This window comes from Mauremys mutica, unplaced genomic scaffold (genome assembly GCF_020497125.1).
Source record: "Mauremys mutica isolate MM-2020 ecotype Southern unplaced genomic scaffold, ASM2049712v1 Super-Scaffold_100101, whole genome shotgun sequence".
In the NCBI taxonomy this organism is placed as follows: domain Eukaryota; kingdom Metazoa; phylum Chordata; order Testudines; family Geoemydidae; genus Mauremys; species Mauremys mutica.
This window is the reverse complement of record NW_025423268.1, coordinates 337,155-358,715: the sequence shown is the minus strand read 5'-3', so window position 1 is coordinate 358,715 and position 21,561 is coordinate 337,155. Positions and strand designations below refer to the sequence as shown.

The 21,561-nt window shown below is 54.8% G+C and overlaps 1 non-coding gene across 1 annotated transcript; it reads left to right on the top strand.

Annotated features, from left to right (window-relative positions):
* Positions 1 to 21,116: 21,116 nt before the first annotated feature.
* On the top strand, positions 21,117 to 21,188 carry TRNAG-UCC. The gene has a single exon. It is a non-coding gene; the product is annotated as a tRNA-Gly (tRNA).
* The last annotated feature ends 373 nt before the right edge of the window (positions 21,189 to 21,561 follow it).

Genomic DNA, 21,561 nt, shown 5'->3' with positions numbered 1-21,561 from the left:
TCCTTGCAAGCTGTGTGTGTGTGTGTGTGTGTGTGTGTGTGTGTGTGTGTGTGTGTGTGTGTGTGTGTGTGTGTGTGTGTGTGTGTGTGTGTGTGTGTGTGTGTGTGTAAATCTTTGGCCAGGTCTGCACTACAAAGTTATTTCAGCACTCGCTCGGCAGCTTGTGGCTGGTGCACACACTGCAATGCCACGTCTGGTGACAAAATTGCCCTGTTTTGGTGACAAAATAAAACCACCTCGACGAGAGGCCTAGAGCTTTGTGCAGCAAACTTAAAGTGACAAATTGTCAGTGTAAATGCTGCTGGTCATTATATCACCATAACTGGTCTCCCCCAGTATCCCACAATGCCCGCCGTGAACTCACCTGCCCTGCATTCCTGCTACAGAGGCTGGGCCCCTCCCCTTTCATAGCTCCAGAAAGTTCTGACAGCTGAACTGCTATCTACACCGGGATTAGGTTGATAGAACTGCATTGCCAGCCTGGTGTAATTACACCAACCTAATTTCATAGTGTAGACCTGTCCAAAGAATCACACACACACCTGGGGAGCAAAACTTCATCTGCTCCTCTGCTTTACAGAAGCCAAACACGAGCAACACTTGTCAGGGCCCAGTGGGGATTGGCAGAGAGTCAGGTGTGGGCAAACACGCTGCTTTAAATAATAGCAGGTACCATGGCTTGGCTGGTTAAAGCACATGTTTTGTAAACAAGAGATCCTGGGTTCAACTCCCGGTGGTATCTTAAGGAGTGGCTTTTGGGGCACCTGGTATTGGCTACTGTCAGAAGACAAGATTCAGAGCTGGAAGGACCTATGGTTTAAATTACACTCGCAGGCACTGATAAAGAATTACTGAAAGTTTGGGTGTTAAGAGCTGATAGGTCAGTGGTCCAGTACCCTCAATGTGGTTTTAGCTGGAAACACACCTGGAGGACAAAGACTGAACTGAACTGATTCAGAAATCAGAAGAGAATAATAACAATAATACTTTCAAACCAAAGTCCCCAACCAGACTAGTATTGGTTTTTCAGTTTGGGGAATTTTGTTTTCTCAGTCAGACCTTGCCAAGGGAAGCAGGGAGAAAATGTTTGAGTTGCCTCCTTCAGAACAGCTTGGCCTAGACACTAGCTCTGGTCTTGCTCGGGTTGAGGGTATTTTAATAATTTGGGCAGGTCCCAGGGTGTTTGGAGGAGATGACGAGGATGTTACCTTTTGAGATATAAATTAAGAAATACAGTACTAGAGAATTTTTCTTTTTTTAAGAAATCTGGGATTTAGACATTTTATTTAAAGCAAGGGAGTTCTGAGTTTCTGAGAAGGTTTTTGTTTGCAAGAAGCAACATCATATCAAACAGGGACATGGTTGTCTACAAAGGAGGAGTAATGACTAAATGCATCCAATAAGGATGGGATTGGAACCCATGCATACAGAGCACAATGGACTAGCAATCCATCACCTTAACCACTCGGCCACCTCATCAGAACTATCAATGAAAAGACAGGAGGAGAAATCTAATGTCAGCAGAGAGAGGGACAATAAGGAGTTTTTATATACTAAGTGGAAGCTGGGGGAAAGACTTCAGGAACAGACCGTGTTTGCATAGACACACCTACTCTGCCTAGGTATGCAGCATGATGGAGCCACTTTCCCAAAATGACCAGTTTTGGCTGGTGGCGGGTTACAAATCACTTTAGGACTGAGTGGAATGAAATGTTATTATCCTTCCTGCATGAGTGAAGGGCAGCAGAACATTCCTAGTCAGTCCTGATGGAGGGGTGGGTGGGTGAGGAATAGCTTTTATTGGACTTTGTAGAAGTGATTGAGAACGTCATCCTAAAACAGTGGTCCCCAAACATTTCACACTGTGCCCTCTTATCCAGTTGGGGGAGGGCAAAACCAGAGCTTGAGGGATTCAGCCCTGGGTGGTGGAGCTCAGACTTTTGGCTTCAGCCCCAGGCACCAACAAGTCTAATGCCAGCCTTGGTGACCCCCATTAAAACAGGGTTATGACCCACTTTGGGGTCCTGACCCATAGCTTGAGAACCACTCCTCTATGCTGAGGGGAGAGAGTTTTCATGTGGGTGCAGTTAATCCACTTCCCCAAGAGGTGGCAGCTATGTCAGTGGGAGAAGCTATATCGGTGGGTGTGCAAGCTGTGGTGTTCACCACATTTAAGAAGTTTAATCAAACCCCATTTTTAAAACCACTTCTGGTCTGGGAATGGCAAAGGATCTCGAGGAAGCAGGGTCTGTCCTTCAAAGTCTTGGAGATCATGAGTCCATGGTCATGGGGGTATAGCTTAGTGGTACAGTGCTTGATGGTAGATCAAATGGTCTTTGATTCAAGCCCCCTGTGTTCTCTTATAACCTTCTTTCTTTTTTTAAAAAAAAGGAAAACATTTTCATCCGAAGAAGTGGGTATTCACCCACGAAAGCTCATGCTGCAAAAACGTCTGTTAGTCTATAAGGTGCCACAGGATTCTTTGCTGCATTTTCATTTCCATTCTTCATTATGTTCAGGAGCTCCACTATACAGGGGTGCTTGATATGGATGTAAACACTCAACATTTCACTGTCCAAATGCACAAAAACCTAGCAAAGCTGTCCATCAGCTAAAATCAGTTTCAATCCTCTGTCAATTTATATTTTCATCAATTAAAAAAGGTATCATATGAATGTACATTTGCAGATCCCTCTTCTCCAGGAGCTATGTTGTGCAGAAGAACAAGAGCCACATCCAGCTACAGTTCAGGAGTCTGATGACCAAAGAGCCAATAAATGTTCTGAGGGCTGGAGAAAAATGCCTTCTAGGGAGCTATTGAACGAGCTCAACCTGTTTCGCTTATCAAAAGAAGATTGAAAGGTAACTTCATTGAAGTGTTGAAGGGCTTTCATTGAGAGAATAGATTGAGTATTAATGGGCTCTTGAATCTAGCAGAGAAAGGCATAACAAGACCCAGTGGCTGGAAGGTGAAAAGAGACAAATTCATATTACAACTAAGGCACAAATATTCAACAGCCAGGATGATTCACCACAGGAACAATCTACCAATGAAAGTGGTGGATTCGCCATCTCCTGATGTCATTTCATGAAGACTAGATGCCTTTCTGGAATGTGTTTGCCCCAAAAGTAGCTATTGTGTCATACAGGAGGCCTGTGATATGCAGGGAGTCAGATTAGATGCTCTAATGGTCTCTTCTGGCCATAAAGTCGACTAATTTCTGAAAAACTGAGTGTAGCATTGGGAGCAGCGTCTGATGTTTTACTGTCTAGCCGGCTTGCTTCCTAGAACGAACGCTCCTTGAGTGGGGTGATCCACAGGGAGTAGCTCAAACCTCCAAAGTGCCTGGCCAGGGGCAGGACATTAGCACAGCAAGGGAGGGCTGTGGCAGTGACATCACAAAGGCCTTTTGCAGGACCTCAGACTATTGGTCAAAGGTGGTGGGGAGGTGGTGACCTCACAGAGAGATGCTGACATCAGCCAGGCAGGACAGGGGCGAGGGGCCAGGGAAACCTCAGAGACCCCTGTGGCTTTGCTTCAGCAAGTCTCCTTCTCCAGGTCTCTCTCTGAGGACTGAGAGAGTATTCGGGTTCACGGACGTGAGCGCCAGGAGGAACCTCTTTCGAGTTTCTCCTTCCCTTTGCCTGATTTTACTAGAAAACAGCCATCCCTGTTTAGAAGGTAAGAGCCTCCTCGAGGTTGGAAACCTGTTCAGTCTGATCCATCTGGTGACAGTTGAATTCTAGGCATGGAAAACACAAGCTTAAGGAGGCAGAATTTTATTCCGCACCTGGGATTTTGTCCCTTAAAATCACTGGGGACATTAGGGTTTGTCCTTTTGGTTTCACCTTTTCCTCCCTCCCTCCCTCCTTTCTCTTCGTCTCTTGCTTCTTTTGTCCTTTCTCCTGTTCCCCTCCCAAAACCAGGAGCAGTGTCGGGGTGTGTTTGGGGCGGGGGCAGAAGAGGGGGACGGGTGGCACTGGGGGAGGGGGAGCTTGGGGGGTGTTGGGGGCGGGGGCAGAAGAGGGGGATGGGCGGCATCGGGGGAGGGGTAGCTCGGGGGTGTGTTTGGGGGCGGGGGTAGAGAGGGGGATGGGCGGCACTGGGGGAGGGGGAGCTCGGGGGGGGTTGGGGGCGGGGCACGGAGGAGGGGCGGCACCGGGGGAGGTGGGAGCTCGGGGGGGTGTTGGGGGCGGGGGAGGAGGGGGATGGGAGGCACTGGGGGAGGGGGAGCTCGGGGAGGTGTTTGGGGGCGGGGGCAGAGAGGGGGATGGGCGGCACTGGGGGAGGGGGCGCCCGGGGCGGGTTGGGTGCGGGGCACAGAGGGGGAGGGGCGGCACCGGGGGAGGTGGGAGCTCGGGGGGGTGTTGGGGGCGGGGGAGGAGGGGGAGAGGGGGAACCGGGGGTGGGGGAGCTCGGGGGGGTGTTGGGGGCGGGGGCAGAGAGGGGGAGGGGTGGAACCGGGGATGGGGGAGCTCGGGGGGGTGTTGGGGGCGGGGGCAGAGAGGGGGAGGGGCGGCACTGGGGGAGGGGCGCTCGGGGGGGGTTGGGGGCGGGGCACAGAGGGGGAGGGGCGGCACTGGGGGTGGGGGAGCTCGGGTGGGTGTTTTGGGGGGCGTAGGAAAAGAGGGGGTGGGCGGCACTGGGGGAGGGGGAGCTCGGGGGATGTTTGGGGGCGTGGGGGCAGAGAGGGGGATGGGCGGCACTGGGGGAGGGGGAGCTCGGGGGGGGTTGGGGGCTGGGGCTGAGGAGGGGGAGGGGCGGCACTGGGGGCGGGTGCGCTCGGGGGGGGGTTGGGGGCGGGGGCTGAGGAGGGGGAGGGGCGGCACTGGGGGAGGGGCAGCTCGGGGGGGTGTTGGGGGACGGGGGGCAGAGAGGGGGAGGGGCGGCACTGGGGGAGGGGCAGCTCGGGGGGGTGATGGGGCGGGGGCTGAGGAGGGGGGGCGGGGCGGTACTGGGGGAGGGGGAGCTCGGGGGGGTTGGGGGCGGGGCACAGAGGGGGAGGGGCGGGCACTGGGGGAGGGGGAGCGCGGGGGGGGTGTTTGGGGGCGGGGCTGAGGAGGGGGGAGGGGCGGCACTGGGGGAGGGGGAGCTCGGGGGGGGTTGGGGCGGGGGCAGAGAGGGGGAGGGGCGGCACTGGGGGAGGGGGAGCTCGGGGGGGGCTGGGGACGGGGGCAGAGAGGGGGAGGGGCGGCACTGGGGGAGGGGGAGCTCAGGGGGGGGTTGGGGGCTGGGGCTGAGGAGGGGGAGGGGCGGCACTGGGGGAGGGGGCGCTCGGGGGGGTGTTTGGGCTGCTCAGGAGCCGCCTCGCGAACGCCTCAAGGCCACGTGACGCCCTCTCGGAAACTCCGCCTCTCCCGAGACAGCCAATAGGAAGAGGAGGCAGAGCTCTGACCAATGGGAGCGCGAGAAGAAACCTTTCCCCCCCCCCCCAGTTTCAGTGCGAGGTTGGGGGCTGCACTGACCAGACCCCCCAGTAGGGGGGCTTCCGGCCGGGGGGGTCCCTGCAGCCTGGTGCCATTCACAGGGAGACCCGCAATAGCCTGACCCCCCACCCCTGTCCGAGCTCCCCCTCCAGCTCTGCCGGTGCCCTCACTCCCGACCCGCAGCCCCTCCTATCCCAATCGTGATCTCCAGACCCACAGCTCTGTTGGTGCCCCTCACTCCCGACCCGCAGGCCCTTAGGCGTCCACCAGCTCTGCCGGTGCCCCTCACTCCCGACCCGCAGCCCCTGCTATCCCATTCCTGACCTCCAGACTCACAGCTCTGCTGGTGCCCCTCACTCCCGACCCACAGCCCCCTAGTCTCCCTCCAGCTCTGCCGGTGCCCCTCACTCCCGACCCGCAGCCCCTGCTATCCCAGTCCTGACTCCAGACTCACAGTTCTGCTGCTGCCCCCTACTCCCGACCCGCAGCCCCTCCTATTCCAATCCTGATCTCCAGATCCACAGCTCTGCTGGTGCCTCTCACTCCCGACCTGCAGCGACTGGGCTTCCCGCAGAGCTCCCCAGTCACTGTGCTGCCGGTGCCCCTCACTCCCGACCCCCAGCCCCTACTATCCCAATCCTGATCTCCACACCCATAGCTCTGACAGTGCCCCTCACTCCCGACCCGCAGCCCCTGCTTTCCCAATCCTGACCTCCAGACTCACAGCTCTGCTGGTGCCCCTCACTCCTGACCCACAGACCCCTGGGCTTCCTTCAGCTCTACCGGTGCCCCTCACTCCTGACCCGCAGCCCCCTGGGTTCCCCCCAGCTTTAGTGGTGCCCCTCACTCCTGACCCACAGCCCCCTGGATTTCCCGCTGAGCTCCCCAGTTACTGCGCTGCCAGTGCCCCTCACTCCTGACCCGCAGCCCCTACTATCCCAGTCCTGACCTCCAGACTCACAGCTCTGCTGCTGCCCCTCACTCCCGACCCGCATGGGTCACCCCTGGAGCAGGTTAAAGCTGCAGGTTGACAGTGAGGTTGCTGCCCCTGTGAACAGCTGCTGTAGCACCGCATGGGCAGGACAGGGAGACCCAGTTATACCCCCCCCGCCCCAGCCTGTATCGGGGGATGGGAGCACTCACACCGTGGGGACCCTGAGTTGGGACAGAGGGAGGCCCCCATGCACCAGGGATGCTGTAAGGGCGAACCGGGGCACCCACCCACGCACCCGAGATCTTCTAGGTCGGGAGAGTGGCACCCACATACTCAGGATCTTGTTGGGGGGGACAAGGGCATCCACACTCCGGGATCCTCTGCAGAGGGACGGACACCCACACATCCAAGATTCTGTATGGGGGCCAGAGGTACCCGGACACCTGGGCTCCTGGACGGGGGATGGGTGGCACCGAAACCTCCGGGATCTTACATCAGAGGACAGCGGCGCCTGCAGCTCGACATGAGAGGGGGGCTGGGGGAGCAGGAGCATTTCCCAGTTCCAGGCTGTCCCCGTCTGGCCAAGGCACAGAGCTCACAAGCAGAGTTTAAAGCTCCAGCTGCCAGGCCACAAAATAAGCCGGGCTCCGTCGCTGGTGCCTGTGATCCCAGCGCCTGGGGAGGCTGAGGCCGGTGCATCGCTTGAGCTCAGGAGTTGGGGGCTGTGCCAATCGGGTGTCCACACTAAATTTGGCATCAATGTGGTGATCCTGGGGAAGCTTGGGGTCCCCAGGTTGCCTAAGGAGGGGTGAACCGGCCCAGGTCAGAAACAGAGCAGGTCAAAACTCCCGTGCTGATCAGTAGTGGGATCACACCTGTGAATAGCCCCTGCAGCGTGGCCTGGGTGAGACACAGTCTCTTTTTATACAGACACCCCCCGCAGAGCCTGGATGGGGGGGTATGGGAGCACCCACACGCTGGGGATTCTGACTTGGGGGGAGGGACACACCCAAGCAACACGGATCTTGAAAAGCGGAACAGAGACACCCACAGATCCGGCTGGGGGCAGGCAGGGGAAACCACACACGGGAGCTAGTTCATGGGGTGGGGGACAGAGACACCCACCAGAGATCCTGGATGGGAGCACCCACATGATGGGGCTCTTGAACTGGGAGGAGGGAAGCGCCATGTACCAGAGGTTCTCAAGGGGGAACAGGGACACCCACACACCAGGTGTCTTGCAGCAAGAGCTGCGGTCTTGATTTACACAGGGCAGTGATGGGGATTTAACCATATCCCGTGCGGAGCTTGTTCCACTAGATAATTAGCCTCACTGTTAAAAAATGGTCATTTCCAGTTGGTGTTTTGTGACATTGACTGCAAGCCAATGGGGTCGTGTTCAACGTTTGTCTGGTGAATTAAAGAACCCTTTCAAATCAGATATTCCCCCCTCTGGGAATTTTTAAAACTGTGTATTTAAAATCAGTGACTAAATCCCCTCTTAACCTCCAGTCAATTAAATCAATTGAGTTTCTTCAATCTCTCGCTGTAGACAGAAGAGAACAATGCACATTTTCCTTGTTTTTAAAGGCAAAAATCCTGATCTTTCCAAGGGGATCTTCTGCTTCAACTGTCAGTTTGGGGAAGGATTTGGCTTCCTGGGTTATAATCTGCCCGCTGGGTTATAATCTGCGGTTTGAAGGGTCAATTTAGATGAGGCCATTAGTGCTGCCCCCGTGTGGCCGGAGATGGGAGCTCACAAGCAGAGTTGAAAGCTGGAGCTGGAACGGACCTGGCTGGACACGTGGGGCACAAAGCCTCTCGCGTGGGATCCTCGCTGTGCAGCAGGAGGCGGAGGGAAGCCGGTTATCAGGGGTCAGGGCTGCACCCTGCCAGGCTGAGCCGGTGTCTGTGCTAAGCTCGGCATCAATCAGGTGATTCTGGGAAGTTCGGGGTCTCCGGGCTCCCAAAGGGGGGGGGGTTAAGTAGGTCACCCCTGGAGCAGGTTAAAGCTGCAGGTTGACAGTGGGGTCGCTGCCCCTGTGAACAGCTGCTGTAGCACCGCCTGGGCAGGACAGGGAGAGCCAGTTATACCCCCCCCCCCAGCCTGTATCAGGGGATGGGGGCACTCACACCCTGGGGACCCACCCACCAGAGATCTCCTGGGGGGAGAGTGGCACCCACACATCCAGGATTCTGTATGGGGGGCAGAGGTACCCGGACACGTGGGCTTCTGGATGGGGGATGGGAGGCACCGAAACATCCGGGATCTTACCTGGGAGGACAGTGGCGCCTGCAGCTCGACATGAGACGGGGGCGGGAGAAGCAGGAGCATTTCCAATTTCCAGGCTGTCCCCGTCTGGCCAAGGCACAGAGCTCACAAGCAGAGTTTAAAGCTCCAGCTGCCAGGCCACAAAATAAGCTGGGCCCCGTGGCTGGTGCCTGTGATCCCAGCTCCTGGGGAGGTGGAGGCCGGCAGATCACTTGAGCTCAGAAGTTCTGGTCTGCAGGGGGCTGTGCCGATCAGGTGTCCGCACTAAGTTCGGTATCAATATGGTGATCCCGGGGAAGCTCGGTGTCCCCAGGTTGCCTAAGAAGGGGTGAACCAGCCCAGGTTAGGAACAGAGCAAGTCAAAACTCCCGTGGCAATCACTAGTGGGATCACATCTGTGAATAGCCCCTGTAGCATAGCCTGGGCAAGACAGTGAGACAGGGTCTCTTTTTATACAGTCACCCCCTGCAGAACCTGCAGGGGGGGATGGGAGCACCCACACGCTGGGGATTCTGACTTGGGGGGAGGGACGCCCCCCTGCAACACAGTTCTTGAAAAGAGGAATAGAGACACCCACACACCACAGAGTCTGGATGGGGGCAGGGGAACCACACACGGGAGCTAGTTCATGGGGTGGGGTACACACCCATATGCTTCGTTGCACCATTCTTAATGAGAAGAACAGGGGCATCTGCACAACACGGATCCTTAACAGGCGGGGGCACACCCACACACTCCACTATTAACCAGGAGGGACAGGGGCACCAGACACCCCCTGTAGCGTGGAGAACACCCACAGCCACCAGATCCCTCATGGGGGGTAAGACAGAGTGGATTGTAATGGGGCTCCGCGCACCCATGCACCAGGGGTTGTTAAGGGTTGAATGGACAGGGACACCCACACACACTGAGATCACGTCCTTGGAGGAACGCAAACCCTCCACAGAAGGACCTGGTCTGTTCCATGATGGCAGCCCAGCCTGGGTGAGTCAAAGTCTCCTTTTATACAGGCACGCCCCAGAGATCCTGACTAGGGGAGAAAGACACCCACCCACCAGAGATCCTTAATGGTCTAGGGTGGCCCCACACACCAGGGATTCTTATGGGTGGGAGGAATGGAGACAGCCAGACACACTGAGATCACTTCCTCCCAGGAGCCTGGGCCAGACAGGGAGACACAGTCCCCCTTTACAGATCTGCCAGACAACCTTCCTCCCACTCCCTCCACACAATGTTCTTATCTGGAGGTGAAGCCAGGGAAACCACATGGAGGATTCTTATCTGGGGAACTGGGGGGACCCACTTACCACCAGAGATTCCTAAGGGCAGGAGGAACAGGGACTCCCACCTCTGTAGCATGGGGGTGGGTCGCCTGCTGGGATCATCTGGGCATATTTCACCTCGTCAGGTCCCTGCCATTGCCTTGGGGGTCCCTTGTTCGCTGCCTCTGCTATCCAGTTTAGCCTCCTTCCTGAGGGCTGAAACGCTTTGATCTATCTAAGGTCTGTGGGATCAATATGTGTCATGGTGTAATTCTGTGTTATTCGGGGGTCAGACTAGCTGAGCTAATGGCCCCTTCTGCCCTTAAACGCCATGAAAACATTTCCCTGGTTTCTCCTTGCGCCTGACAGACACCACGGTGAGGGGCCCAATAGAAGATCCTGGACACAGCGCTCTGGCTCTTACTTTACTTGGGGACGTCAGCGCTTTCCTATCAAAGCTGCTGCTAAAGCGCTGGATTTGGGGAATGGTTCGGCTCCGATTCAGAGATCTGCCTGCGCGGTGTGAACCTGCCACGAGGAGTGGGAAACGCAACCAGCAACGGGAGGCGTTGGCTGAGCTCCAGGCTGCCCCCGTGTGGCCAAAGCTTAGAACTGAGCAGCGGAGTTTGAAGCTGGCGCTGGGAGGGACCTGAACACGCGGGGCACGAAGGCTCCTGCGTGTAACGCTTGTTGGGTGGGCAGCTGAGTGTAGCTGATTGCCGGAGTTCAGGGCTGCACCCCGGCGTGCTGAGCAGGTGCCTGTGCTCAGGTTGGCCTCCCTATGACGGTATCTGGGAAGTTTGGGGTCGCCAGTCCTCCTAGGGAGAGGGGAGCCACGTCAATCCAGGAAAGGAGGCCGGCAAAACTCTGGTACCAATTGGCAGTGGAATTGCCCCTGTGAAGAGCCGCTGCAGCCCCGCCAGGGAGAGCCGGTCTCTCTTTATGCAGCCCCCCCCACACCATTCCTCAGGACGAGGGTTGTGCTCAAAGATCTGTGCCCCGTGTTTTCACCTCCATGTGAAGCGCACAGTGCAAATAACCCTCAGCGCATCAGCTCAGTGCCAGGCTCCACTTCCACCCGCTCAGAGCGCAGAGCTCCCAGGCTGAGCCTGAAGTTGGAAGCGGGAGACCCTGTAACCAGCTGGGCCCCGTGGCTGGTGCCTGTGATCCCAGCGCCTGGGGAGGCTGAGGCCGGCGGATCGCTTGAGCTCAGGAGTTCTGCGCTGCAGGGGGCTGTGCTGATCGGGTGTCCGCACTAAGTTCGGCATCAATATGGTGATCCTGGGGAAGCTTGGGGTCCCCAGGTTGCCTAAGGAGGGGTGAACCGGCCCAGGTCGGAAACGGAGCAGGTCAAAACTCCCGTGCTGATCAGTAGTGGGATTGTACCTGTGAATAGCCCCTGTAGCGTAGCCTGGGCAAGACAGTGAGACACGGTCTCTTTTTATACAGACACCCCCCGCAGAGCCTGGAGGGGGGGATGGGAGCACCCACACGCTGGGGATTCTGACTTGGGGGGAGGGACGCACCCAAGCAACACGGATCTTGAAAAGGGGAACAGAGACACCCACAGATCCCGGCTGGGGGCAGGTAGGGGAAACCACACACAGGAGCTAGTTCATGGGGTGGGGGACAGAGACACCCACCAGAGATCCTGGATGGGAGCACCCACATGATGGGGATCTTGAACTGGGAGGAGGGAAGCACCATGTACCAGAGGTTCTGAAGGGGGAACAGGGACACCCACACACCAGGTGTCTTGCAGCAAGAGCTACGGTCTTCATTTACACACGGCAGTGATGGGGAATTAACCAAATCCCGTGCGGAGCTTGTTCCACTGGATGATTAGCCTCACGGTTAAAAAATGATCATTTCCAGTTGGCATTTTGTGACATTGACTGCAAACCAATGGGGTCGTGTTCAACCTTTGTCTGGTGAATTAAAGAACCCTTTCAAATCAGATATTCCCCCCTCTGGGAATTTTTAAAACTGTGTATTTAAAAACAGTGATTAAATCCCCACTTAACCTCCAGTCAATGAAATCAATTGAGCTTCTTCAATCTCTCGCTGTGGACAGAAGAAGGCAATGCACATTTTTCTTGTTTTTAAAGGCAAAAATCCTGATCTTTCCAAGGGGATCTTCTGCTTCAACGGTCAGTTTAGGGAAGGATTTGGCTTCCTGGGTTATAATCTGCCCGCTCGGTTATAATCTGCGGTCTGAAGGGTCAAATTTAGATGAGGCCATTAGTGCTGCCCCCGTGTGGCCGGAGAGGGGAGCTCACAAGCATAGTTGAAAGCTGGAGCTGGGAGGGCCCTGGCTGGACACGTGGGGCACAAAGGCTCTCGCGTGGGATCCTCGCTGTGCAGTCGGAGGCTGAGGCGATCTGACGGAATTCAGGGCTGCACCCTGCCATGCTGAGCCGGTGTCTGTGCTAAGGTTGGAGTCAATCAGGTGATTCTGGGAAGTTCAGGGTCCCCGGGCTCCCAAAGGAGGGTGAAGCAGGTCACCCCTGGAGCAAGTTAAAGCTGCAGGTTGACAGTGAGGTTGCTGCCCCTGTGAACAGCTGCTGTAGCACCGCCTGGGCAGGACAGGGAGAGCCAGTTATACCTCCCCCCCAGCCTGCATCGGGGGATGGGAGCGCTCACACCCTGGGGACCCACCCACCAGAGATCTTGTAGGGGGGACCCTGAGCTGGGGCAGAGGGAGGCCCCCGTGCACCAGGGATGCTGTAAGGGCGAACAGGGGCACCCACCCACCCACCTGATATCTTCTGGAGGGGGACAGTGGCACCCACACACCCAGGATCTTGTAGGGGGGGACAAGGGCATCCACACTCCGGGATCCTCTGCAGAGGGACGGACACCCACACATCCAGGATTCTGTATGGGGGGCAGAGGTACCCGGACACCTGGGCGGTGGAAGGGGGCGCCGAAACATCCGGGATCTTACATGAGAGGACATAGGAGCCTGCACCCTGACATGAGATGGGGGCGGGGGAAGCAGGAGCATTTCCCAGTCCCAGGCTGTCCCCGTCTGGCCAATGCACAGAGCTCACAAGCAGAGTTTAAAGCTCGAGCTGCCAAGCCCCAAAACAAGCCGGGCCCTGTGGCTGGTGCCTGTGATCCCAGCGTCTGGGGAGGCTGAGGCTGGCGGATTGCTTGAGCTCAGGAGTTCTAGGCTGCAGGGGGCTGTTCCGATCGGGTGTCCACACTAAGTTCTGCATCAATATGGTGATCCCAGGGAAGCTTGGGGTCCCCAAGTTGCCTAAGGAGGGGTGAACTGGCCCAGGTCGGAAACGGAGCAGGTCAAAACTCCCGTGCTGATCAGTAGTGGGATGGTACCTGTGAATAGCCCTTGCAGCATAGCCTGGGCAAGACAGTGAGACACAGTCTCTTTTTAGATCCCCCCGCAGAGCCTGGGTGGGGGGATGGGAGCACCCACACGCTGGGGATTCTGACTTGGGGGGAGGGACGCCCCCCTGCAACACGAATCTTGAAAAGGGGAACAGAGACACCCACACACCACAGAGCCTGGATGGGGGGAGGGGAACCACACACGGGAGCTAGTTCATGGGGTGGGGGACGTGTCCATTGCACCATTCTTAATGAGAAGAACGGGGGCATCCGCACAACACGGATCCTTAATGGGCGGGGGGGGGACACCCACACACTCCACTATTAACCAGGAGGGACAGGCGCACCAGACACCCCCAGTAGGGTGGAGAACACCCACAGCCACCGGATCCCTCATGGGGGGTAAGACAGAGGGGATTGTAATGGGGCCCAGCGAACCCACGCACCAGAGATTCTTAAGGGCAGGAGGAACAGGAACTCCCACCTCTGTAGCATGGGGGTGGGTCGCCTGCTGGGATCATCTGGGCATATTTCACCTCGTCAGTTCCCTGCCATTGCCTTGGGGGCCCCTTGTTCGCTGCCTCTGGTACCCAGTTTAGCCTCCTTCCTGAGGGCTGAAACGCCTTGATCTATCTAAGGTCTGTGGGATCAGTACGTGTCATGGTGTAATTCTGTGTTATTCGGGGGTCAGACTAGCTGAGCTAATGGTCCCTTCTGTCCTTAAACGCCATGAAAACATTTCCCTGGTTTCTCCTTGCGCCTGACAGACACCACAGTGAGGGGCCCAATAGAGGATCCTGGACACAACGCTCTGGCTCTTACGTTACTTGGGGACGTCAGAGCTTTCCTAGCAAAGCTGCTGCTAAAGCGCTGGATTTGGGGAACTGTTCGGCTCCGATTCAGAGATCTGCCTGCGGGGTGTGATCAGGGCCGGCTCCAGACCCCAGCGCGCCAAGCGCGTGCTTGGGGCGGCGTCCTGCGGGGGGTGGCAGGCGGCCCCGGTGGACCTCCCGCAGGCGTGCCTGCGGGAGGTCCACCGGAGCCGGGGACCGGTGACCGCCAAAGCGCCCCCCCGCGGCACGCCGGCACAAATACTTGAGCAGCCCCTGCCGGCAGTCGCGGGGAGGCCAGAGCCCTTTAAATCCCAGCCGTGGCCGGGAGTCAGAGGGCTCTGCGCTGCCAGCTGCGGCGGGTCTGGGGCAGCAGGAGATGGGCGGGGGGGAGCCCAGGGCTGGGGCAGCAGCAGGGTGGAGGGAGGGCACTGGTGGGGAGGAAAGGGGGAAGCCCAGTGCTGTGGCAGTGGGTGTGTGTGGGTGTGGGGAGAGCCCAGGACTGGGGCAGCAGGAAGGTACGGGGGAGCCCAGCGCTGGGAAGGGGGGCAGCCAATTTTTTTTTTGCTTGGGGCTGCAAAAAACCTAGAGCCGGCCCTGGGAGTGAACCTGCCACAAGGAGCAGGAAACGCAACCAGCACCGGGAGGCAGTGGCTGAGCTCCAGGTTTCCCCCGTGTGGCCAAAGCTTAGAACTGAGCAGCAGAGTTTAAAGCTGGCGCTGGGAGGGACCTGAACACGCGGGGCACGAAGGCTCCTGCGTGTAACGCTTGTTGGGTGGGCAGCTGAGTGTAGCCGATTGCCGGAGTTCAGGGCTGCACCCCGGGGTGCTGAGCAGGTGCCTGTGCTCAGGTTGGCCTCGCTATGCTGGTTTCTGGGAAGTTTGGGGCCACCAGTTCCCCCTAGAGAGAGGTCAGCCCAGGAAGGGAGGGCGGCAAAATTCTGGTACCATTTGCCAGTGGGACTGTCCCTGTGAAGAGCCGCTGCAGCCCCGCCAGGGAGAGCCGGTCTCTCTTTATGCAGCCCCCTCCCACACCATTCCTCAGGACGAGGGTTGTGCTCAAAGATCTGTGCCCCGTGTTTTCACCTCCGTGTGAAGCGCACAGTGCAAATAACCCTCAGCGCATCAGCTCAGTTCCAGGCTCCACTTCCACCCGCTCAGAGCGCAGAGCTCCCAGGCTGAGCCTGAAGTTGGACGCGGGAGACCCTGTAACCAGCCGGGCCCCGTGGCTGAGCCTGTGATCCCAGCTCCTGGGGAGGCTGAGGCCGGCGGATCGGTTGAGCTCAGGAGTTCTGGGCTGCAGGGGGCTGTGCCGATGCATTAAGTTTGGCATCAATATGGTGACCCTGGGGAAGTTTGGGGTCCCCAAGTTGCCTAAAAAGGGGTGAACCAGCCCAGGTTGGAAACAGAGCAGGTCAAAACTCCCATGCTGATGAGTTGTGGGATTGCACCTGTGAATAGCCCCTGCAGCGTAGCCTGGGCAAGACAGTGAGACACGGTCTCTTTTTATACAGACACCCCCCGCAGAGCCTGGAGGGGGGATGGGAGCACCCACACGCTGGGGATTCTGACTTGGTGGGAGGGACGCACCCAAGCAACACGGATCTTGAAAAGGGGAACAGAGACACCCACAGATCCCAGATGGGGGCAGGCAGGGGAAACCACACACTGGAGCTAGATCATGGGGTGGGGGACAGAGACACCCACCAAAGGTCCTGCATGGGAGCACCCACATGAGGGGGATCTTGAACTGGGAGGAGAGAAGCAGCATGTAGCAGAGGTTCTGAAGGGGGAACAGGGACACCCACACACCAGGTGTCTTGCAGCAAGAGCTGCGGTCTTGATTTATACAGGGCAGTGATGGGGAATTAACCATGTCCCTTGCGGAGCTTGTTCCACTAGATGATTAGCCTTATTGATCAACACTACGAGTTTATATCGAATTTAGCAGCGTTAAATCGCATTAACCCTGCACCCGTCCACACAATGAAGCCCTTTATATCGATATAAAGGGCTCTTAATACCGATATCTGTACTCCTCCCCGACGAGGGGAGTAGCACTGAAATCGATATTGCCATGTCGGATTAGGGTTAGTGTGGCCGCAATTCGAAGGTATTGGCCTCCAGGCGCCATCCCACAGTGCACCATTGTGACCACTCTGGACAGCAATCTGAACTTGGATGCACTGGCCAGGTTGACAGGAAAAGCCCTGCGAACTTTTGAATTTAATTTCCTGTTTGCCCAGCGTGGAGCGCCGATCAGCACAGGTGACCACGCAGTCCCAGAATCAAAAAAGAGCTCCAGCATGGACCGTACAGGAGATACTGAAGCTGATCTCTGTATAGGGAGATGAATCTGTTCTATCAGAACTCCGTTCCAAAAGACAAAATGCCAAAAAATTTGAAAAAATCTCCCAGGCTATGATGGACAGAGGCCACAAGAGGGACTCAACACAGTGCTGAAACTTAAGAAGCTGAAACAAGCATACCAGAAAGCCAAAGAATGAAATGGACGCTCATGGAGGGAGGGGTGACTGACGTCTGTAGCTATCCCACAGTTCCCGCACTCTCCGAAAACCATTTGAATTCTTGGCTGAGTTCCCAAAGCCTGAAGGGTCAAAAACATTGTTGCGGGAGGTTCAGGGTATATGTCGTCCCCCCTCTCCCCCCGTGAAAGCAAAGGGGAAAAAATCATTTCTCGCCTTTTTTCAATGTCACTGTATGTCTACTCAATGCTGCTGTCAGACGCGGTGCTGCAGCGCTACACAGCAGCATCCCCTTCCCTTCCCTTCCCGATGGCAGACGGTACAGTAGGACGGGTATCTGTCATCGTCGTCCCGTGAGTGCTCCTGGCTGGCCTTGGTGAGGTCGCCCAGGGGCGCCTCGGCAAAAATGGGAATGACTCCCAGGTCATTCTCTTCTTTAAGCTTTGTCTAATGAAGATTCAGTCCTGCCTGGAATATTATAGCAGCTGGAGGCTGCCCTCCCCTCCCCCCTTTGAGCTCTACTTGCAGAGGCAATAAAGTCAGTGTTGTTTCAAATTCCTGCATTCTTTATTACTTCATCACACAAATGGGGGGATAACTGCCACGGTAGCCCAGGAGGGGTGGGGGAGGAGGGAAGCAATGGGTGGGGTTGTTGCAGGGGCACCCTCAGAGTCTACCCTCACTTGAAACTGGGCGGTTTCAAAGTGAGGACCCGCATGTATTCCCCCACCCTAAAATCCTAGGGTAGGTCTCCCCTTTTGCTGCCACCACCTGGTCAATTTCGTGGGCCGGGACACCCCTGTTTCCCCCCTGTCTCCCTTCAAAGACACTCCCTGGGAACACAGATCAATTCACAGAGGAGGAACCTTCCCCCTCCCCCCTCTCTCCAGCCTGCTCTGGAGACAGAGATACCTTGATTCAACTCCTTGAATCTCACACACACAGGGAAGCAGCCCACTTCCCCCCCTCCCTCTCTCTCCCAGCCACCCTGGAGAGATATACACTGATTCAACTCTGTGAATCACTGAGAGAGAGTGTCTCGGCCCCTTCCCCGATCCACAGTAGAAGGGATTTAATCAAATCTTTATAGAAAGAATTTATTAAAAGAAAAACAAGAAAATACAGAATCTCTATGAGCCCAAGCTGGACACTCATAGGGGATAACCTTATCAATCTCTGGAGAGAATTCCCCCTCCCCCTTTTCTCAGTAAAAGCAATATCAGCAAACAGGAATAAAGCATTTCCTTTAGCAAACACACAATTGCAAATATAGAAATCAAATCATAAGACTAATTCGCCTTTCTAATTAATACTCACTATTAATTAGTAGAAACTACTCCAGGAGAACTTGGAGACATGACTGTCCTCTGTTAGATCCAAAAACAGTTCTCACACAGACAAAGGCTTCCCTCCACAGAGATTTGAAAAAATCTTATCTCTGATTGGTCCTCTGGTCAGGTGGTCACCAGGTACTACATGTTAACCCTTTACAGGTAAAACAGACCTTAACCCTTAACTATCTGTTTATGACACGCCCCCCAAATCGCCAACAGTGGGAACTACTGGTGGTGATTTCCTCCTAGAACTGTAAAATAAACAGATAAACAAAACACATGCACTATTACATATACTACTAAGTATGTAAACAACAAGATATTTGACATTGAACGCTTTTTATGCATTTGTCCGGACATACTTGGCGACATCCTTGCCCATCCTCCCAGTGGAAGGACTTCCCCAACCTGTCTTTGGTTGTGTTTACCCCAGAATGACCACTGGGATGTCATGGCCCAAGCTTAAGAGCTTGTATCGGTACTTAGTTGGAACTACCAACTGTCTTTGAGGATGCTGGCCTTCCTGGTGTTCACCAGAAAGAATGTCCTTATATAAAAGTCCTTGTTTTACAACAAACTGGAATTGGGTAGAAGAGCTGAGAGGCGGTGGGTTGCTTCGTACCGCCGCCCAAGATTTATTAAGGCTGTCATCGGCTTCCTGCTCTGTCTGGAACTGTTCCCTTGAGGCGGGAGACACCAGTTCCTCTGGGAGCGATGTAGGTGATGAGGTTGTTTCCATTGACTGTGGACCGCTCTCCGCTGTTGCACAAGGTGATATTTCAGGCTCTGGCTGAGCCTCTTGGGTAGAGTTGTTTGCTGCTTCTGCCAGTTTAGGCCCGTTGGCGCCCCCTGGCGGTGGAGTTGCAAGCGCTGGCGTCAGTGCTGGCGCTGGTTCTGCCGCTGGTTGCTTTTCCAGTTCCGGTCCTGGGACTGGATGTACTATGGCTGCTGTAGTTGTTGGCATGAGATTTGGTTCCACCACCTCTGTCTGGGTCTCTGGTAACACAGACAGGGTCCTGGTGGATGGCTCAGGAACAGGGATGGGAGTGCCTGCTTGTTTGGCCTGGCCGCGGGTGACCACTCCCCCACTCTTGGCCAGCTTTACATGGTTGGCCAAGTTTTCCCCCAATAGCATGGGGATGGAATAATTGTCATAGACAGCAAAAGTCCACTTTCCTGACCAGTCCTTGTACTGGTCTTCAGGGATGCTGTACCCATGGCAGGTCCTTTTAACCTTTTTGAAGAAGGCCTTAGTGTCCTCACCTGCCATGTAGGTGGGAAATTTCTTGGGATGGGGAACAGTGCCTTCTGGTGTTGGCCACACCCCTCTGCAGTCAGTGAATTTTATGTGTGGCTTGCTGGTGTTGCTTTTTGGTGCTGGCCACACCCCTCTGCAGTCAGTGAACTGGTTTCCCCAATTGCTAACCCTTTCTATTCCCGAGAGACTGAACAGAAAAGAAACAAAACCTTTTCATTTGCAAATGTGTAGTTGCTGTTTGCTGATATACTGAGAAGACCAAAAAACTGGTTTGTCCTGTTTGTAGCAACTTGCTAAGTACCTCACAGTGGGGGTCCTTCCAACAAGCCTCCTAGAAAAACTTGCACCTCTTTCCTAGCTGTTTTTAAGCAGACAGAAAGAAAAAAAGGAGAAAAAAGAAAAGAAGGAAAAAAATCCTTTTCTAACACAGCCTGTTAGAAAACCTTATCCCTCAGCTAAACCCAGCTGAAAATCTGTTTTTAAAAAAACACTAATAAGCCCAGCTGACCGGCTGGTGCTACTTAGTACCTGCGAGAAAAGTGTAGTAAATCCTCTCAGGGATTTGTATTCCCTGGCTCCAGAGGATTTCAAAAGACACAGGGGAAAAAAAATCTGGCTGGAGGGTTTCTGTCTCCCCCCCCAAAACCTGTTTTTCCCACTGGATGGGAATGTACTTTGTCGAGCACTTCCCCCCACCTTAGGAATCCTGAGTGATACCTGATATCACAAAGGAAGGACACCCCTCTAGGGAAGAGTTTTTCCTCAGCATAGCCAGCAGAGAAAAAAAAACTTCTAACCCTGAAAACTGCTTCAAAACTGCCTTTTCCTCAAGCTGCCTGTTCAAGCAACAAGAAAGAAAACTGCTTCCAACAAAGCCTGTTGGAAAACTTAATTCCCTCCAGCCAAACTGCTGAAACTGCTTCTAACAATACCACTTAGAAACAGAAGACTAGTAAACTCCCTCTTCTCTCAGGTTGCTTTCCTGCTCTAGAAGAAGAGAATAGCTCCCTTCAGCGTAGCCCAGCTGAAAAAAAACTCCTTGTAACAATGGGTTCGAAACTCCGCTGCCACCATGTCCTATGGGATCTCACCCCCACTTTGAGCTTGTGGGTTCAAAGATGGGGACCAGCAGGTATTCTGCCACCACCCTAACCCTTAGGGTAGGGTTCCTTCTCGCTGCCACCACTCAATTAGGAAATGTGAATTGAGACACAGTCCTTCCCCAAAATCCTAGGGGATTCCAAGAGCCCCAAATCCATGGAGTTCTTACACCCAGGAGAAACAAACCCTGCCCCCGGCGGCCTCGCCCCGCCCTTTTCCTAAGAGAGATACCGGGATCTAACTACAGAGGGATACCTCCCCCTGTTCTTTCCCTGAGAATCCACCCAAGGAAAGACCAACAAGTCCTTAATAGAAAAGAATTTATTAAAGAATAAAAAGAAAATACAGAATCTCTATGAGCCCAAGCTGGACACTCATAGGGGATAACCTTATCAATCTCTGGAGAGAATTCCCTCTCCCCCTTTTCTCAGTAAAAGCAATATCAGCAAACAGGAATAAAGCATTTCCTTTAGCAAACACCCAATTGCAAATATAGAAATCAAATCATAAGACTAATTCGCCTTTCTAATTAATACTCACTATTAATTAGTAGAAACTACTCCAGGAGAACTTGGAGACATGACTGTCCTCTGTTAGATCCAAAAACAGTTCTCACACAGACAAAGGCTTCCCTCCACAGAGATTTGAAAAAATCTTATCTCTGATTGGTCCTCTGGTCAGGTGGTCACCAGGTACTACATGTTAACCCTTTACAGGTAAAACAGACCTTAACCCTTAACTATCTGTTTATGACAAGGCACCCCCTAGAATGGCATGCAGCTCATCATTTCTGCAGGATATCTGGGGCCTCAAATTCTGCTCTAGCCTCATTGGGCAAGCATAAGTGGTACTTTTGCCAGCTGCATTGGTGGTATAGTGGTGAGCATAACTGCCTTCCAAGCAGTTGATCTGGGTTTGATTCCCAGCCAATGCAAGGATGCGATATTTTCCTCTACTGGGAATTGGTTCTATTTCAGTCACATTGTATAAGTTTTATCAATGAAATGAGAGAATCAATGTCCTGCAGGTCATTGAACACACAGTGGAGGAAGAAAGGGGCAGGACTATACAATGAGCTGTTGGAGTTATCCTGGTATTACAATGTTTGGTTTATTATTAAAAAAGAATTCTTTACTTCCCTCTCCCTTTTAGACTCAGAGCCTTTAAGGTCAGAAGGGACCAGTGTGATCATCTAGTCCGACCTGCTGCACCTTGCAGGCCAAAAGACCCCACCCACCCACTCCTGTAATAGACCCGGGAGGGGAGGCAGCTCTGTGCACTGCCCCAACCCCAGGCAGCACATGGAC